Source organism: Aythya fuligula, chromosome 20 (genome assembly GCF_009819795.1).
Source record: "Aythya fuligula isolate bAytFul2 chromosome 20, bAytFul2.pri, whole genome shotgun sequence".
NCBI lineage: Eukaryota > Metazoa > Chordata > Aves > Anseriformes > Anatidae > Aythya > Aythya fuligula.
In genome coordinates this window covers 6,197,067-6,216,025 of record NC_045578.1, presented here as the reverse complement: position 1 = coordinate 6,216,025, position 18,959 = coordinate 6,197,067, and the positions used below count along the sequence as shown (strand labels likewise).

Here is an 18,959-nt window from a genome sequence, read left to right as displayed (position 1 = left end):
TGCATGGGTTGTCTCCCTGCGAGATTGAATGTAGTTATTTTTTTGCCCGGAGGGAGCCATGCTTACTGTGCCTCTGTCTGGATTGAATGATCTCTCTGGAAAATTTCCTGCTACGCAGTTTGCATCCTGCTCTGCATACTTTACATTTGTTGATGCATTAGTGGGGTAGGTGGCCAGCTCTTCCCAGAAAGCATTAATACAGCTGTAAGCAAGCAGCGTAAGGCAGAGTGAAATGCTAACCAAGTTTGTGACAAGATTCTGAGTGGACAGACCTCAAGTAATTTGTTGCCACTGAGTCATGTTCTGTTGAAGGGCGGCGGGGGGAGGAAAGTTCCAGTATCCTTTAAAGTCTTACCCTGCATTATTTAAATATGCTTAAATACAGCAGGGCCAGTACCTTTTCTGTTTAATGTAAATCTTCAATATAGTCTGTCCTATATTAAATTCCTATACTGGACGATGACAAATGTTAATTAGAACTCCTGTGTCATTCATGCACAGCTTTCCCTGGCAGCTTTTTTCTTAGGAAAGAACTTGGTCCCATGTGAATGACCAGCTAGCCGTCCACCAGGCCACTTGCAGCCCTGTAGCTGGCACCTTGACTTTGGTCCAGCTCGGCCACCACCCTTCCTGTAACTCAGTTCAGCAGCTGGTAATAAATGGACACAGATTTTTAGCATGTTACTGGAAAGCATTATTACCAAATAGGCTGTGTAAATGTTGGTGGCAGGAAAAAAAAAAAAAAAGAGGATATTTTGTCAGCGTGTTCTCATTTTTCTCAGGTAATGGATAATCTTTGAGTAACAAAAGAAAAAAACAACACACTCCTGCCAGCCCCAAGCAGATTTTTTTTTCTCCGTAAAAGAGCTTTCTAAAATCACTGTCATGCAAAAAGATGTATGCAGAGCAAACACAGTTACAATGGCATTCAGCCTGCTTTCTTATAGTCACTTCGAAAGGCTGGACCTTTACCTTCTGCTTTCAGTACATTTTTTTGAAGTGATTTTCTGGCAAAAGTTTACCATGGATGTTTGACTTTATTTCCTTGTAGCGTGCTTGTATCTGACCCGAGATTTCACCTCTACAAAAGGTCACGTAGAGATGGGGCCCTGATCTTTGAGGTAACATGTACTGATACCTGGAGAACAGCCTTTGGAGGGGGAGAATTTAAGGCTTCAGGGAAACCTTTGTGTCTTAGAAGCTGAGGTTGCCTTTCATTAGATAGAGTAATCTGTGGTGCCTTATGCCAGCTGACAATCGTCAAGTGTCTTTGGCCATTTTGCTAATGAAGGGGAGGATTATTGAAGGAGCTATAATTCAGCTGGAGACCTGCATTTGTTAGAGGATTTTGGTGAGCTCATGATTGCATGTTTTTCCTTAGTTACCGTATGCTCAGTATTATATAGTCTTGACCTTTGTTTTCATCACCACCTGTGCCTGGTCTAGCTGGGATATTCCTGTCCAAGAGAGAATCACCTTTACTTCAGAGTTATAATGAAGAACTGAGAACAGAAAAGCAGGTAAATTCAGCTCTCGCTGTGATTATTGTTCAGGACTCAAAGGTCCAGATAAGTCAATGTCCAGTTGGATAATAAGGAGATAGTGATCTGTTTAGCTTTTTAGAAAATTAAATTCCACTGAAACAGTATAACTGGAACGACAGAAGTAGGAGGAAAGCTATTTTCCATTCTGAAATATGTCTTTGTATATTGCAATGAGTTGAGTTTTTTAAACTTGCTAACAGTAACTAATAACTTTTACATTATACAGTCCACACTGAGTCATTGTTTACTCAGGGAAATGACTTTCAACAGCCAGACTTGTTTGCTAACTTTAATAACTGAAATATGCAGTTCCACACGTTACAAGGCAGCACACTATAATCAACATTTTTAAAAAACAAAAACGGATATGTATTTGCAACACTACACGATGTTGCATTATGTGTGGTATTTCTGCAGTTCAGGTTTTTATCTGCAGCAAATGCTAATATGTCCAATGGTGCTGCTCTAGGAAGAGAAAAGACTGCGGCACAAAATTCCTGTAAATTCTTTTGAGAGAAGTTTTATTGAGTATTGCAAATTAGAGACCAGAAAGCCTTGTTCTCTGTCCACACATCTCATTGTTTTAAATAACAGGTTGTTTGCTACTCCTGGGGTTTTGGAGGCTGTTCACAATGCATCTGGGAGGGAATTTTCACTTCTGCATCTTGGGAGGGAAGGTTTTTGCACCAGGAGGCCAGGAATTCTCTCTAACAGAACCTGAACTTAGATAGCAGAGTAGATATTCTTCTGCCTTAATTTATACAAGCACTGATATTCAGTTGTGAGCAATTCTTCACCTTTCCTTGCCTGCTTACCTGCTATTTGGTGTTAGCACGCGATTTTCTCATGGATTTCACAGGTAGTTTTCTTACACACCCATTGCACCTATTAATATTAAAATAACCAGGGCTTGTATGCCCGATTGTTTTTCAGCGTGCTGAACAAACGGCGCCAAGAGCATACAATGCAATATAAAAGGGTTTGTCCGCGGGTTTGTTCAGGCGGGAATGAAGTGGGGGCAGCTAAGCGTGCCTGACTTGCGCACGAAGGGACAGTGTGGGAAGAGTGCTTGGAGTGTTAAAATGTAACTTTCACATGGAGATATTTCAGGTCGTCTTCTGAATTCATACATTTCAGAATTTGGTGGTCAGTTCTCTTTCTTTTTCCTTCAGAGCTACTGGGTGCCACATGATTGAAATATATTGCAGCTTGGAAGAGGAGATATAGACCATTATGATGACTAGTAGGCACCAATATGATGACTTGAAGCATAGTAAGATGTAAACAAAGAGCTGCTTTTATAATCTATTGCACATTTCCGGAGGAAAAAAAAAAAAGTACTTATCACATTTTTTAAGTGAACCAAACTGTGTTTTGAATATTGTAGTCACAATATATATGTTTAATTTCTCCTAATGTCGCAAGCTTTTTTGGCCACAGCTTTGTTTGAAAATATAAAGGAAAACTTAAGGGCTGATGTGAAAATGAGAGCAGATATTTTATATGTGACTCCCAGAATCCCCATTTCATTTGTGCATGGATTTGTTGAACCTGGGGGAAGGGATCAAAACCCAGTTGTACAGAGAGGTACAGAGTATGGTTTTGTGTGCCTGATCCTAGCACTGTGGGGGAATGCGGATTGTTTCTGACTTTAATCCTGCTGATGTTCTGCCTGGAAAGCTGGTGGATAGTAACTGGGAACAGCAACTACAGAGCTGTTAGCAAAGCTAGAACATGTGTGTTTGTTTAAACAAGCACGGTGAGGTTTTGCATCACCCGTTATCAAAGCATTGCTCTGATTTTGCCATGTCAAAATTTCTCATGTGTTGCTTTTGTACCCCAGTTAACACAATTAACTGTGTGGTGCTCTGAGCCCTAGTGGGATTTGGGGTTACTGACAGAGTTGGTGTGTTCCTTGGGCAAAAACTCATGCTATTATGACTGTAGGATGTCTGGATGGAGGCTAACTTGTTTCTGGTCAGCTAGAGTGTAAGCAGAGAAGTCAAAGTGTGTCTGCACATCTCCATGTGAGGCACATTTATTGGTTAGGTATCTTACGTATACACAAACCTGGGGAGATTTGAATATTTTCTGCTGGCAGGAGCCTGTGACATAGATCAGAGCAATCTTACTTTGCCCTCCTTTATGTCTCTGAAACCTCCTGAAGAAGTGGACCCATAGTGCATTCAGTAGAGGTGAAGAAAATTAAAGCTCAGCTGTGTGTAATAACTTTGGGACAAGTACCCGTATCCCATCTGTTTTATTATTTCAGGTGGCACTTTGTTTCAGCACTTACAATTTTTGTTTCCAGCAGGAAGTGTTTCTGTAAGTTATTTGAAATCTTGGGCATTACAGAAGTAACAATGAGCACCAGCTCTGTTTGTCAGATGTTGACTGCGTTAAAATATTATCCTTTAGGATCACCAAGATGACTCCTCAATTTACAGGAGAAAAACAATGCTCTCAAGACTGCTTATGCAGGGAGTGGAGAAAGCTAGGAGTAATTTGGGACAATGGAAGGGATAATTTATGCACTTTTATGAGCTATTTCTAAAACAGGTGTGTTATGGAGTCCCTGGAACACTTAAGGAAAACATGTGACTGCATGATAACGCAGGCACACTATCTTTTCTATTTGCATGATATAATTGAAGAATGCATGGGTTAATGGCTATAGGCCATTTGTGTGTTTTGGTAAAGCTTTCAGACATTATTTGTCTCTAGCATAAACTAATCTGTTTTGAGATAGTTGTGTCCTGATACAAGGAAGTACAAAGGATGGGAGAATATAGCAAAGGAGAAAAAAAGAGTCAAAGATGAGTTGTTCTTCCCAGAGACTGCTGCAGACAGTGATCGCCTCAAAAGCTTTCAGCTGTGCCAGCGGGCTCTATCAGAAGAGAGGATACGTGGTGCTGAGAGCCTGAGTGAGTGCTGGGGCCGAGGGCTTCTCTGCTCTTCTGGCAGCTTGGCCATGTGGACACCATGTGAAGAGGAAATGTTGCAAGAGATGCAAAGCTCTGCCTGTAAAAAAAACAAAACAAAACAAAAAAAAACACCTGTAGAGAGAAAGGGGATGTTTGAGTTCTCTTTAAACTGAAACCTGATCAGCTGCCAAGTGTCTGTTTCTGCTCTGATGGTTCTGTGTCTCAGTGGGGACATAGGGCAGCTCCTTCCAACCTTAAGCCTTGAAGATTTTTACCTGGCAACTGCTGTTATCCAAAATGCTTTCCTTAGCTCAGCTTGCACTGGGAGGAAAATTCCTCAAAGTGGCTCAGTGTAGGATGGGAATGTGAACTATGTCCAGGCTGACGTCGACAGAACTCAAAAGCTGTGTTCGTGTAACTGTTTACTTTTTTCTAGAGGCTTCAGTTAATTTGGCTGTTTGTCACAGAATGCATTTTTGCGTGAAGTGCTGATTTCAGAAGTAGCCTCCGTGAAGGGATCACATTGCCACCCAAGTGGAAATGGGGAGTGGAAGAACATCAGTACTGCTGCAGGTTGAATTCATGTGCCTGAAAAGAAATATATTCCAAGCAGTGTGCAAGCAAGCCATTGCTTTCAGAAGAAAAAAAAAAAATATTGTGACAAATCTCATTTTTAGTTTTGGATAGGCTGGAAAGGAAACTTGTAGTTTAATGGTCTAAAAGTAGCTGTCAGCCTGGTACCTGGCCTTCTGTTCTGAGCAGTGAATTTCTCTGGTAACCTCTCTAGCACCGTGCTGAACTCTAGGAGGTGCTCTTTCAGCTGCACTTTCATTGGCCCCAAACCAAATGGTCTTAATTACAAACCACTTATCTAAGCTGAGGGTTAGTCAACACAAATGTGACACAGGGCTTGCTAGAGTATAAAAATCAGGCAGTGTTTGGTGTGGTCTGGATTCAGATTGACTGGTTGATAGGGCATGGGAAGGTTCATTTGGGTCAGTAATGGACAGTGGTGGGTGGGGGAAGTGAGCTTCTTCCCTCCTGTATGGTTACAGAGTCCAGCATCATCCCTCCTTTCTCAGGAATCTGCCCAAAAATGTCAGTTGTTCCCCATCTTCTTGAATAGCAGCCCCATTTGTTGGCCAGGCATATTTCTGCTGGCAAATCTGATGTGGCGTGTATACCCACGCGTGTCAGGTTAGGTAATTTATACTGTTGATTTCCCGATTGCAGAGCACCACAGCTGTCAGCTCTGTAGCCTCTAGTGTCATTCCTGGGCTTGTTTGGAGGCTGCTAGTGATGATAATACATGTGCATCACTTCTCAAGGTTGTAAACATTTGAAGGCATGTGTACATATAAAGGGTAGGGGGCTAAGCAAGCAGACAGTCTTAGAGCTTCATCTACATCACTCTCGATAAAATACTCTTTCTTTACTTGGATGGCATGAGGATGTATTCCCCCAGTAGCTAAAGATAAACTTATGCTCACAGGAAGTTTAATTTTTCTTCTTTTTTTTTTTTTTTTTCTGTAGTTCTCTACTCCTTGCTTTGTACCTGCACTAGCATCCATTTGACTCTCAGTGAAGCTGCTGAAACAAAGTTTGGAGAACAACAGCAACAAAATGTTTTATGTCCCTGAACTCTCACCACAGAGAGGAACAAATGTCAGTCCCAGTACAGAGGAGGGTGAGGGCCAGGACAGGCACAGCTCGGGGCAAGGGATGAACTACAGCACACTGATGTGTAGTAGGTCAACGTGCAGCAGCCTAAGCCTGTGGCACGTCAGAGGACACGTTCCATGTTCTTATGTTCATGTAGAAGTGTCTGTCATGTATCATTGTGGCAGAGATGGCTTGTTCCGCCATTCTCTTTTTATGCTTCTGGTTCTGGATCCCTGAAGTCAGTAGCAGAGAGGAAAAGTTATTTACTAGAATCTTCTGCAGTCATACCCAGGGGCTTTTGTGCCCTGGTGTGTGGGCTGACTGGCACTAAAACCTTCTAGTCTGGGGAGATGGAGCTGGGCCATCTGCTCAGAACATAAATGGCAATTAGCCGTCTTTTAAACATTGCCTTTATTAATATTTACAAACACAATACCCTGTCTCCACTCCACTTCTTGCACCGAGGATTCGCAAGCTGTGACAGTCGTTACAGCCCCTAAGCAGTACAGTAACCATCTGCCCGCGGAGGGCCTGTGTTGCTGTTACCCATTAACGTGGTATCAGGTCGGAGACAGAGGCGCGCTGATAAATCCTGTGCAGGCTGCCAGGGCAGTAACACGTGGACACCGAGCCAAGAGGAACTGGTGTCTGTGTGCAGCTCAGGCAAGAGGCAGAACGCAGTGGCTGAGGTTCAAAGCCGGGGTCCAGCTGGGCACAGATAACACGTGTTTTGTCCTCCCTGCAGCCACGATGCTGCTTCCCAAAGCGCTGCAGTTTGTGGAAGTAACGCTCGCTAGCTGGCACTCCGTGCTGTGGGAGCCTAGCATGGAGGAAGGTCACCCTGCTCAGCTGGGGATGTGGGGAACGCCTGCTTCTGCATTGCTCTTCCACAGGTCTCAGCCTTCAAACGCCTTTTGGGCCCTGGGGGACTCTTTGGCAAGATAAACTTGTGGGACAGTAGCACAAGGTTACCGTGCTGCGGTATCTGAGGGTGACGTTGCAATCGACGCAGACAGAAAGGGTAAGGGAGAAGGAATGCGTTTCACTGCCAAAACCTTTCGTGCAAGAAGTCGGATCTGGACATGTGCCCTTGCTGGGCATACGTGCAGGTTCCTGCAATTTGTAGCTGCTATTGCTGTCACCACCAGTAGTGGCACCCAAGTAAACAAAATTTGGGAATGCCATCCCACGACTGAAACTTTAAGAGGTTATTTCTAGATGGAATTGAAGCTCCATGTGATTTAGTGGACTGTAGCCTTATTGTGAGAGTAGACGTGGTTTTAAATGGAATTCTTTATATAGTATTGTTGCTAGCACAGTAGTGGGCAGTTGGATTAAACTATTTTGGAGCTTTGTTCCTTTTCGATACCATACTAGCACTCTTGTTAAACAGGCTTCAAAACAAGCTAAAAAAGCCTGGCAATTGCTAGTTGCAAGGCCATATTCTTTGACTGATTTTTTTCTCTATTGGTTCTTCTTTTTCTTCTTCCAGAAAGGAGATATTTTGGCAGAAGACAGTTAAATAAACAGCTTTAAAATGTGCATACTTAACGTAGGAATTATCACCCAACAGGCAAGCTGGAGCTGCAGAGGCAGTGTTGGTTAGCACTTGGATCTATGCATTTTGGAATAGTGGGGCTAAGCTTTTCAGGGAGGGGTAGTACCTGCACATAATTACTTCTGAGACCTGTCAGCTGTTCCAGTAATTCTCCAGAACGTGGAATTTTTAGGATCACCAGACAAATGTGTGCTGCCTTTGTGCTGCCTATCACAGACCCTGGGAATCTCAAGAATGTGAAGGATTTTCTCTCAAATTCCAGCTCTGTGTGCCCCTTCCACTTTTCCTCTAGGGACTAGTGGAAGCAGGAAAGGAGGTCACACTTGAAATACCAAGTCCGAGAGGGGAAATTTGTGAATATATAGCAGATAACGCCCGTCGCTTGCTGTATTTTGCCACATTTCCCCTCCCCCCCCATTGTGGAAAGTATGATTAAAGTCAGCCCCTCCGCCCTGACTGAACCATACATACATGCACAAATGCCAGATTCTCTTCATTCCAGGCTGCTGACTTCAAGAAGGACTTGCTCCGACAAGCTGGAAATGAAGGCTGGCAGCTTTGTCTGCAACTCAAAGGCTTTATCTCTCTTAGACACTCTTCCTAACATTTCCCACAAACACTGTTCTGCTGGTAGAAGCTGATGTATACGCAGGACGCCATCAGGCATTTATGAATAAAGCCCTACGTTGTGTAACTCCTTAGAACTGGCAAAGAAAATTTAATAGAGCAATTGGCATCGGGCCCACGAGAGAGCTTGTTCTCCCTGTGCTTCAGCCTCATTAGTTGGGGAGCGGTAGGGAGAGTCAGCTCGGCTCTTTGGTTCTCTGTCCCCCTACCAAGAGGTGCCGTTCTTTCCTTCGTGAAACTTGCACAGTCCAGCCTTCATCTCTCACCTGTAATATTTCCATCAACAGGTGATGATTGCCTTCAGCTTCCCAGTTGTCTCTCTTTCCTCACTACCTGGGTATCCCTTCACTTCCACATTTCACCACGGCAAACACAAGTTCTCTGACTTCTAGGATCGTCTTGCTCCATCAGCAACTTCTGTTTCTCTGTTCTTGCCTTCTAGCATTATTGCTTCACTGCTGCTTCTGCTCCTTGAAGGATGCCAGCTGTGTCCACCTGTTGGAGGTTTCTTTGCATGCACTTTTAAGCTGTCTGCTTGTGCTGCATATGCAGTTTTCTGCTTAGAGTATTTATGCTCCCTGGCCTGTCTCAATCACTTGATGAACTTAGCCTTCAATAAATTCTTTCATGTAGTGAGACCTCTTTCAGAGTTGTAATAGTGGTTCTAGAGTGATTCTGTGCTACTAAATGCAAGAAGGACAAGCTCTTCTTTGGATGATGAGTTGGTTTCAAAATGAGCATTAAAGCAAACATATTTGTACCTATTTATAACATTTAACACATGAAATTGAGGTAACTTTAAGCCTGATGCTGTAAGGCATGCACCCTGGCATAAAAAAGTGTCACAAATCAAATTTGAGTAACAATGATGGTTGTGACATGATTTCTGCTAAAAGGGTATCTCTGATGTCATCATCTTATTCCTTCAGAAGCAGTGTTATTTGAGGTTGCAGAGTGTGTGCATGTATATATTTTCTAAAAACCATAAGAAAGACCTACCAGTGTCTAATGTCTGCCCAGTGCTTCACACATTTCACAATTTGCTGTTGTAGACAAAACTTTTCTGCCTGATTTCTCAGGGAGGGCTGTTTTTGCAGGGGCTGTGGCCTTGACTTATGGCCATATAACTAAGCTTGTTGAACAGAAAAGGGATCCCGCTGATCACAGCTCCAAATCTTCTCTCCCGACCACGGGACTGTGCTTTCAGGACATTGTGTAAAAAGACTGGTGAAACAAAAGCTCTCGTTTCCCCTTATCTGGCTCAATATGTACAAAGAGCTCAGCAGCAGTGACACAAGAGAATTATTATCAGTGTCATAGTGAACATTTTGAACGACAAGCTGGCGTGAAGAAGCACCCGCAGCATTTAACCCATGTGTTTTATTCATCCTGGAGCAAGTGTAATTTAAAGTGACACCTCTATAATTGATGAAGTATCTTTTTACTCTTTGTTTAATTACCAGCTTCAGTGTCTAGAAAGCAGCGGATCAATAATTTACAGTGATGAACTTCCCCGCGTCCTTCTGTTTTACTAGTCTAGCCATTCAAACAATAGCTCTGGAAACAAAACCTCACGTTTTGATGCTTTTCTTTCTCTTCAGTTGATTTGAAAGAGCTTAACTCCTTATTTTTCTATCATAGGTGTACTCCAGCACAACTGAAGCTGATGGCAGAGCTCCCACTGGTATCAGGGAAGCAGGGCTAATGCAGGGCATGCCACGAGCACCATATCAGCTCTCATCTTTTTGCAGTCTCCTCTCGTTATAGTAGAGTGGCTGAGGCTGAGCTTGTGTTGCTACAGCAGCAAATGATGCTGCCTTGGCACTGTCTGAGGGCTGTTAAAACCAGAATTCAGACACAGGAGTGAAACTGCTGCCTGCATTTTGCATGGACTTCTTACGTTATGGGCTTTGATAACATGTATTGATTTTCTATGGTAGATACCTTTTCTTGAGACTCTTGGACTATCCTTTCAGGGTAGAGATGAGAATCCTTCATGGCCCTGGATCCCTCACCTTCCCCAGGGAGATCTAGATAACTTGTGCCTTCCGAATCAAAGGAACAAAATTGTTCCCTTCCCGCTGGGATAAGGCTTCTGACGGTTCCTGTCATTGTCCTGGCTGCCACGGACAGCGGCGTTTGGTCAGATACTATCGGAACAAAATTATCCAGCTTCCTCGAGATCTCCAAACCTGTGCACTTCTGGCACAACGTGGCCATATGTGGAAGGGACTCCCATCTACACACTGGGGGCCTGAGGGCAGAAAGATAACTTCCACTTTTTGGCCTTTTCTAAGGATGTGCTCACTGTCTGCATCAGCACAGCTCGGTGGTTCTCCTTTTCTGCCTCTGACTCTTGGGGTGCTGGTCCTCATCTGATGGAGAACAGGATGGTGCTGTGGGACAGTTTCTGTTGCTAGTAATATCTCAACTGTCACAACTGGTAGTTAATACCCAAGTCACAGGAGCTATGAGAATTTCTTCAAGAGCTCTTGTTTGAGTTGGAGATAACCAAAAGAAATTTTCTTTGATATGGTAGCTGTACAGGGTAACGACCTCTGCCTGCCTGTGGCTGCCAACTTTGTCTGCATCAGCAGGATTGCCACTGGTTTTCAGCCGCCCAATGCAGGACCATAGGTAAATCAGAGAGAAAGAAAGAAGGGGGGAAAATGAATGTTTCCATTCACTGCATAGGCCTGTGTTTATCCAGATGTGGAACTTGCATTCCTGAGAACCGCAAAGGAACAGGCCCCCCCCCCCAATTATTCTTTATTGTGTATTTTGGTTTTGATTAAATCTATGTCCTTGATAAAGCAGAAACGTTTAGAAATGTTTTGAGCGTGATAGGGGAGCCCTCCTGTGTGGGCAGAATTGAAACCATATCATTGAGATGAAATATTCCCCATCCTTCTAAGTTGCAAGCCAATGATTTTCTTCTTTAACACCCATGTGAATTACTTAGTTTGTTCAAAAAAATCTTGATTTGTCAGCGCTTTGATTCAATAGGAGTATAAACTTGTAAAATGCTGGGAAACAATATTCTGGATCATCTGATAGGTGCACACTAATGCCAGTGGATGTGGGATGTGCTTCCAAAATGATGTCTGTGTTTTCCAGGCATCCTGGGATACTTTTGCCAAGATGATGGCAACTCATCATTCCCTATTTGGTCCTAAGTGAAGATATACCTGATTTAGGATAAAAGTTTTTGCAATTCTCAAAAACATTAAAGACCAGTGGAAGCCTTGGGGTGCTGTCAGACTGGCCAGAAGGAGATTACCTCAGACAATACCCTTCATCTGGTGGCTTTTCCCCTTCTTTTCAGAAGCAACAGAAGAGACGGGGTAAAGGGAAGCAGTTCAGACATAAGCCAGCTGCAATATCATCTGCCCACGTGCTCCCGCTAGCTGCCAGGCCTCAAATCTGACACCCTGCCAGATAGCCAGTCTGCACTGTGTGTCTACTTTTCTTTCGTCTGCTTTTGGAAACTGCTTAGGCCGTTTCTTTTAGCATAATCTGGAATTTCTACAGATCAGTGGAGATTCTTATTTTGGGTTCCTAATCTAGTTGATTAGGAACAATCTCCAGACTGTTGTTAAAACTTTCCTTAAACTTTTCGTAGGGGACTTATGCCATCACAGCAAATGCCAAATGCTTTTTGTTCCCTTACAAAGAAGGGTATGAAAGAAGTTTTGTACCATATGTGTTCCTAATAGTCTTATTGGAACTTTAAAGCTTTCGCTATCCCAAAATAACCGCCTATCTTAGGCCAGCAAAGTCAGTTTGGGACAGAGGGGAAAAAAGTGGTGGAAGTACAAATTGTGCCTGTAAACTCTGCGCTTATAAATCATCAAATTAAAAACTACTCCACTTGTTTGAATGTCTGCAGGATTGAATGTGTCCTTTTTCTGGGCTCATGGAACTTGGCTCCGCTTGGTAGTTCGTAGTTTGCTCACAGCATTGCTAGGTTTTCATCTAAAGAGTCACACCCAGAAGGAAAATAAGAATGTTGTTTCTCTCAGGTTTCACCTGCTTCTGGTGTCGGAATGAAATGTAGCAGAATACTTGCAAATTGATGTGGTTTGGTTTTGTTTTTTTTAAGGAAACTATAGATGTTACATGGAACAAACCTATGACAGATGCTATTGTACCAATGTGAAAGTGCTTACATCAACATTTCCCTAAACTTGAGGTACAAATTATGCTAATGTATAAATTATGTCGCTACTATAAATTTTGCATACTAGGCATTTTGTTATTACACTAGCAGGAGTGAGGAGTAAGAGAAGTTGCTGGGACATCGTTCATCTACAAGTTATTTTAGTAAAAAATAAAAATCAGGCAGTATATTTCACATGATTCCCTCTCCCATGCTTTTCAGGAAAGTTTTGGCTATTTGCCCTTCATTTTTGTGATACTGGAATCTTAATATAATCGAGATTTACCTGTGCTCCAGTTTCTGCGTAGCAGAGAAGTTACGGTTTTGACGCCAGACTAGGAATTCAACAATAGCTTTATTCAGACCTTACCAAAAGGAAAAGCTTCAAATATCTTGTTTCTCCTGGAGTAGACTTTTTGAAACTGAACAAACAAGTTACTGACTGTATCCTGTGACTTTGTACCAAAAATAAGTAGATAAAACAACAGTGTTAGGGTCCAAACTTAAAGATGAGACTTTGTACGGAGTTAGATGCATAGAAAGCTAGCTCCCAAAATGTTTTTTTCCAAAATTAATTAGCTTTTGGATCCCAAAAAAGAGGCATAAGGTTATTTAATCTGAAACTTACAGTTTTGTAGTTCATTTTCTCTAAAAGTCATAAGCACTGGTTCTGATAAAAACCTGCCTGTTGCCAACTCTTGGTTTCCCCCCTTGCCATGCAGGCAAGAATGTGAAGTATTTAACAGGACACAAAACTAAAGGTCAATTTAAAAGTCTTCAGAAATCAAGATGCCCCTAAATATAAGTCAAACATGAAACATCCTCTTGGGACAGAATTGCTATACGCCCTGGAAAGCTTAATACGCCCTTGAGTGCACACCCTTTTCTGGCCAGGTAGCATGGGGACAAGGACAAGGTGTGAGCAACTGGCAAAGAATGTACCCGAGAGCCTGGTTACACTGGAGCAGTCCTCTGGAACAGCGTGGAGAACTAAATCTCAGCTTGTTCTCACCAGGACTGCAAAGCTCCTGATGTTGCAATGTGGAATAGTGCTCCTGCTTTTTATTTTATTTTTTGGTGCTCAGCCTAACTTTGCTGCAGCAAGCTGTCCCTTTCAGCTCAAGGAGGTCGTACCAGCTAATACATTGAAAATCTTGGCAGGGATTTGGCTCCACGTTCCCCTAGAAGCTGCATAAATCTGCAGGGGCTGCATTTGTAGACAGGAGAGAGGTAGGAGGTAGCAGGCCTACAGGTACAAAATTATTTATCCATTTTGTCACAAACATCTCTTCCTGACAGAACAGAAGTCTGGGGGATAAGGCAGTCTGGGCACATGCATTGTGCTCATTTCCATGGCAGCTCAGGGGCTGTGTCACGCTGTGGATGCTCAGGATGCTTCTCTGCACTGGGAGCTGAGAGCTTCTGGCAGTACCCAAAGACAAAACAGGTGGAGAGAGACCCCTCACTGGGGAGCACAGGGAAATATTCGTGTTATATCGCTTTATCCAATTAAGGTCTTTCTGAGCTTTGTTGTAGGAACCCCTTTTCATTTGTATAAGAAAGAGGAAAAACTTTTTAACTGGGCTTGCAGATTTTGTATCTGTTGAAGTGACAGAAGCGTGCATTGGTGCTACAATTACAGCTCTAGGCAGGAGTCTGATAGTTTTGCTGAGACGTATGCACCTGGCTTATAGTTATGTACAACCATTTGTTGCTGAAACTGTTGGCCTGCAAAATATTAATGGATACAGTTATATGGGAACGCTTTGAAAATTAAAGTAAATTAAATGGCTCCTTCCACAGGTGCCCAACAGCTTTACAGTTTAACACAAAATGACCAAGAGAGATGACAAGTTGATAAAATGGGGCAGCAAACTTGTGCTCTGTGGATCTACTCTCCAGGAAGGGCAGGTAGGGGAGCTGTCCTCTTCTGCATTACTGCTGGCCATGAGTGTTAGGACAGGCCCTGTCTTTTTCTGCCCCTTGTGTATCAGAGATGTGCTCGGCCCTGCTTTGCAGGTGTTACTTCACAGATTTCAAAGTCTTTTCTGTCTATCCTTTTCCTCACATGAAGAAAAGCAGGGGTGTGATATAAAAAGGGTGTAGCAGCTCTAATTCGTACATTTAGTTTTCTGTTTCAGGCTGTGGGAGAGGCCCCTTTCTGCTCAGGAGAGAGGAGTCACAGGTTAAATACTGCCCATCTCTGCGGAGGGGAGCCTTAGGTTACTGCTTGCTGCCTTCCTGGAGAATACTGACGTGTGAAAAGCCCTGCTCTGCCAGCTGTGTCCCTGCTCAGTATGCTTGTATGTTCTTCTTTTCCAGACTGCAAACAGTTTAGTGCTGATCTGGCCTTATATAGTAATTTCCTATTATTAGAAACATTTCCTTGGGACCTTGTTCAGGGAGTAGCAGAGGGAAATCCTGTTTCCTTCTTCTAACATGCAGGCAAAGCAGCACTGTTCACTCTTCTCTTATCTAGTGTCGGTAGAAAAAGAAATTTTTGTTATGCTTTCCAATCTGAATCCCTTTCTAACACTAAGCCTCTTTTCAGAAATGCAGAAAAAGAAATTTGAAGGAATAGGAACTGTCAGTCACCAGTGTGAGCTGTAAAGCGTTGTCTGCAGCCTGTAAGTTTTGCTTGTTCTTTCTCAGCCATTTTTTCTGTCTCTCAAAATGAGTCTTCGTAATGCCTTGGAAAACTGCTTTTTCTTTTTTTATTTTTTTTCCATGTTGGCTTGTGTCAAAAATAATAGGATGTTTTACCTGGATCTACCAGGGCATCTGTACAAAGCTAATGTCTGTGGTTAAAAAGAGGAACAATTTTATGCTAAGGAGGGAGTTGTCTTAGTTGAGTGTGCAAAAAGGAGGTATTTTTAAAGCAGAGATTGGTCACTGAAGCACAGAGATATGTAAAGGCTTTGAACACTTAATTTTTCCTGTGAAAACATTTTTTCCCCTTAAAAGGAAGATGTAGGTCCTGCCACTGGGAGTGACTGTTTAGAAAGTCAGTTGTGAGGAATGCACATCAGCTGAACTGAGTCAGGCTGTTTGTATTAACAGCTCCGTCAAAAGGCTCTTCTTGTTCTTGCCACGGACTCTGCAGGGGAGCTGCTTAAAATTATTGTATCAAAGTAAGGGCAAAGCAATCAAACTGAATTAACTGTTGTTTTTAAACTCTCTGCTATTGAAGTTAGTTCAACAATCACTGCTGGATTCAGAATGGGTAAGTTGTGTTTGTAAAATCAGCTGAAGCGCCGACTGCCTTGCAGTCCTGTAGAGCACCCAACAAAGCCGTGCACAGGGCAGGGTGCGAGCGTGATGCGGTGAGAGTGTCCACATGCATGAGACCAACTGGCATCATATTAAGGGCATCTGGTAATTATGCAGTAGGACTTTGTTCTGATGGTCACTGTCAAAGCCAGTCATCCATTTCTGTTTCGTTGGTTCAGCAGAGAACAACAACAAGGAAAAATTATCGTAATTTGTTGCATTAACCCAGTTTCTGTTTCCACTCACGTCATAGACCCTGAATTACTGTGTGTGTGCAGGAGCCATACCTAAATATGAGTGCTGCTGCATATGGGCTTTTAATCTGCCATTTTTCAAACGTCTTATCATCAGAGTTATCAAAACATATAGCACTTACACTGAAAGTGTAGGAGTCCAAGGACAGCATCTTCATTTTCTCTAATATTCCAGCTTTTTGTAGTATTCTTGTTTATTTGTAAAAGGCTGAGCTTGGGAAGAAGAGAAGTTCAGTGTTCTCACTGTTGAAGCTTCCTTGAAACAAACAAAACCAGTATTGACAGTTTTAGGCATTACAAAGCATAAATTAGAATCCAAAATAATGATTTAAATATTCTTTGTCTTCTGGGTTTTGAACCCTTTTGGCCACACCTATTATATTTTTAAGCTTTTGTCTACAGCAGTGCAAACACATTCACACAGACCTCAAGGATTCAGAGAAGTGGTGATGTCATCAAGTTCGTGGTAAAATTAAGGAACTCTGCAATCTTGAGACACCTCTTCAGTGAGTACAACAGGCTGCTGATTTAACCTGCATGGGTCTGCAGTTTCATAACTGACCAGGAATGCTGTGTCTCCAGGGTCCAATGTCCTACGTCCACGTTTCTCTTGCTAACTGCTTGTTTTGGGGACATCTGGTCACTCTGCAAGGGGAAAGGAGAGGTGGATCAGTACAAACAAAAAGGGGTAGAAACCAGGCGATTGTTAGCAGAGCTAACAGTATGGGGAAGAGATTCTGCCTTGTTATCAAGCCTGTTACAATATTTAATGTTGCTTCTTTGGCAGGGCGTTGATTTATTCAGATGTTGTGCGGTCAGACGTTTGTCCTCTGCTGGAACACGGCTTTTTTCCTAAGCAATGGGCCAGATGTCCCTCAGCACCTCCAGTTTCTGCGAAAGGTTGTCTTAAAAATGCGAGGCGCTTTAATCAGTTTTCAATCAGTATAATGTGGACAGCAGGACACATTTGATAGGTTAGAGAAATTTCTATTTTTTGCAGAATATTTTCCTCTGACCTGCAAGAGGGAGTCTCTCAAATTCCTGGCCTGTTTAGGGTGGTTTGTTTCCCATGGTGTCCTTGCCAAGTACTTTCTAATTATGGAATGTGTGTTTTTCTGCAGTTCTTTTGCAAGGCAGAAATAATGAATATTATTTAAAATACGTATTTATGCATTTATAGATGAACTTGATCCTTTGTTTTTGGACTAATGTAGATGTGATCCACGTTGTCTTCTGAATAGCATAAACCAAATCCCAAATCTTTTACCTCTGGATTTATGTTGTGTGGTAGAATCTGCTCAGTGCAGGCACAGGCTGTGGTTTGTTTAGTGCCAGCTTCACGGGGCCAAACTCTTTTTCAGGAGAGCACTGCTCGCGGGTGTAATAGCAAGTCACACAGCGCTCTGGGAGCCTGTTGGAGCAGGGCTGACAGGAAAGGCTTCCATCCCCTTGCTTTGAATGTGAAATTGTATGCAGGGAATCAGCCGCTTATCAGCATCGAGCAGAGCAATCCCAGTGCTCTGATCCAGGGTTTCTATGAGTCATTTCTAACTGGTGAGGCCTGGAAAACTTGATTCATCCCTCTGTGCCTGTAGCTGCCTGTAGCAGGGACACAGAGCTAGCTAGCCATCCTCAGCAGAAATCAGACAAGGGCTGGGCTCTCTGTTACTGGAAAGGAAGAGCCTGGTTTTATCACCTTAATAGCATCAAGATCTTATACATCAAAATTATGGTGGTTATCTCTGCTTTCCAAATATTTGTTTCCTCCTAATTTAGGCTAACCTACAGGCAGGAGCATTTTACCCAACAACAGTTGGGTAGTAGATTGGCTAGAGAAAAAAAAAAACTTTTGAGTAAAGGTCTTCTCAATAAATATATAAATAGTGCAGGTTCCACTGCACTAAAAACAAAACAAAACAAAAAAGCCAAGGGAAGCGTGTAAAAATGTATTTCTGAATATATTTGTTTATTCTCCTCTTAGGTGGCATTTTCAGGCTTAAGATGTGCTCTGAGAAGGATCGCTAGGAAACAGAGACAGTGGGGAAGGTGAAGTTGATAGTGTGAAGATAACTCCGTGCTGATACATAACTTAAAACTGAAACATGAATTTTACTGACCTCTGTGTTGTTTGGCCACAACTAGACTGATTAGAGGAATGATAGTGGAGAGCTGACATTCTCCTCCTGAAGATTTAGAGCTGCCGGGCTACATTTCTAATTATAGGTGGAAAACTCCTGGCTCAGGGCTTGCTGTTGTGATTTGGTAACGGCTGATGTGGCTCGGTTTGGGAAGTAAAGCTTAGATTACCTTTGATCTTAACCTGTGCACCTGCACTGAGCAGGGTTTTGGATTATTGTTTATTTCTTTCAATGAAGTGAAAGCTCTAAATAAATGCTCCAAATCAGGCCAATGCTAAACCGACCTTTGAAATGTGTCCTCAGGCTGCTTCTGTTAACAATTCACATAAATCCTCAGTTTGTTGCTGATCAGAAGTGAATAAAAATAACGGCAATTAGAGTTGTGCAGGGATTGAGAGGTACTACGAGTTATTTTTCAGACTGGAACCTAATTAGGGCAGAGGAGCTGGTGGCACCACAGCTCTTCAGAAGGTGTTATACCAGCTTCATCACAAGTCCTTGCAACTGCTGATACCTTCCTCATCTGACGAATGACATCTACCACAGCGCGGGCTCTCTGAGATCAGTGCTGGGGCCTTGGGTCAGAGCTAATTAGAGAGCAGTGCTGCACTGAACCACTGACATCGGCTTCGTTTCTTGGGTTTTAAATAGCTTCCTGTTGAGTAGTGGCCACGCATGGCCCTGTTTTACTTTACTTGATTTACTTCAAAACTTTTTAGCTTTTTGCTTTCCGTATTTTCATTTTAAAGCTTGGCTTTACCCTTTCTATAATAGAATTTGAGAAGTTAAAAACTGAAACCCTACAAGGAGAGCTGGCTCCAGA

General features: G+C 42.7%; 1 protein-coding gene across 4 annotated transcripts in view; it reads left to right on the top strand.

Annotated features, from left to right (window-relative positions):
- The window catches only part of MYO1C (myosin IC), a 56,721-nt gene that overhangs the window by 3,352 nt on the left and 34,410 nt on the right, over positions 1–18,959 (top strand). The window contains exon 2 of one of the 4 annotated variants that reach the window (XM_032201032.1): positions 15,026–15,101. The exons of 2 other annotated variants lie outside the window; for them this stretch is intronic. The gene's annotated coding sequence lies outside the window, so the exon portion shown is untranslated. Of the gene's footprint in view, positions 1–15,025; positions 15,102–16,486; positions 16,505–18,959 lie in introns of those variants that run through there. One more of the 4 variants, XM_032201033.1, reaches the window with a different exon arrangement.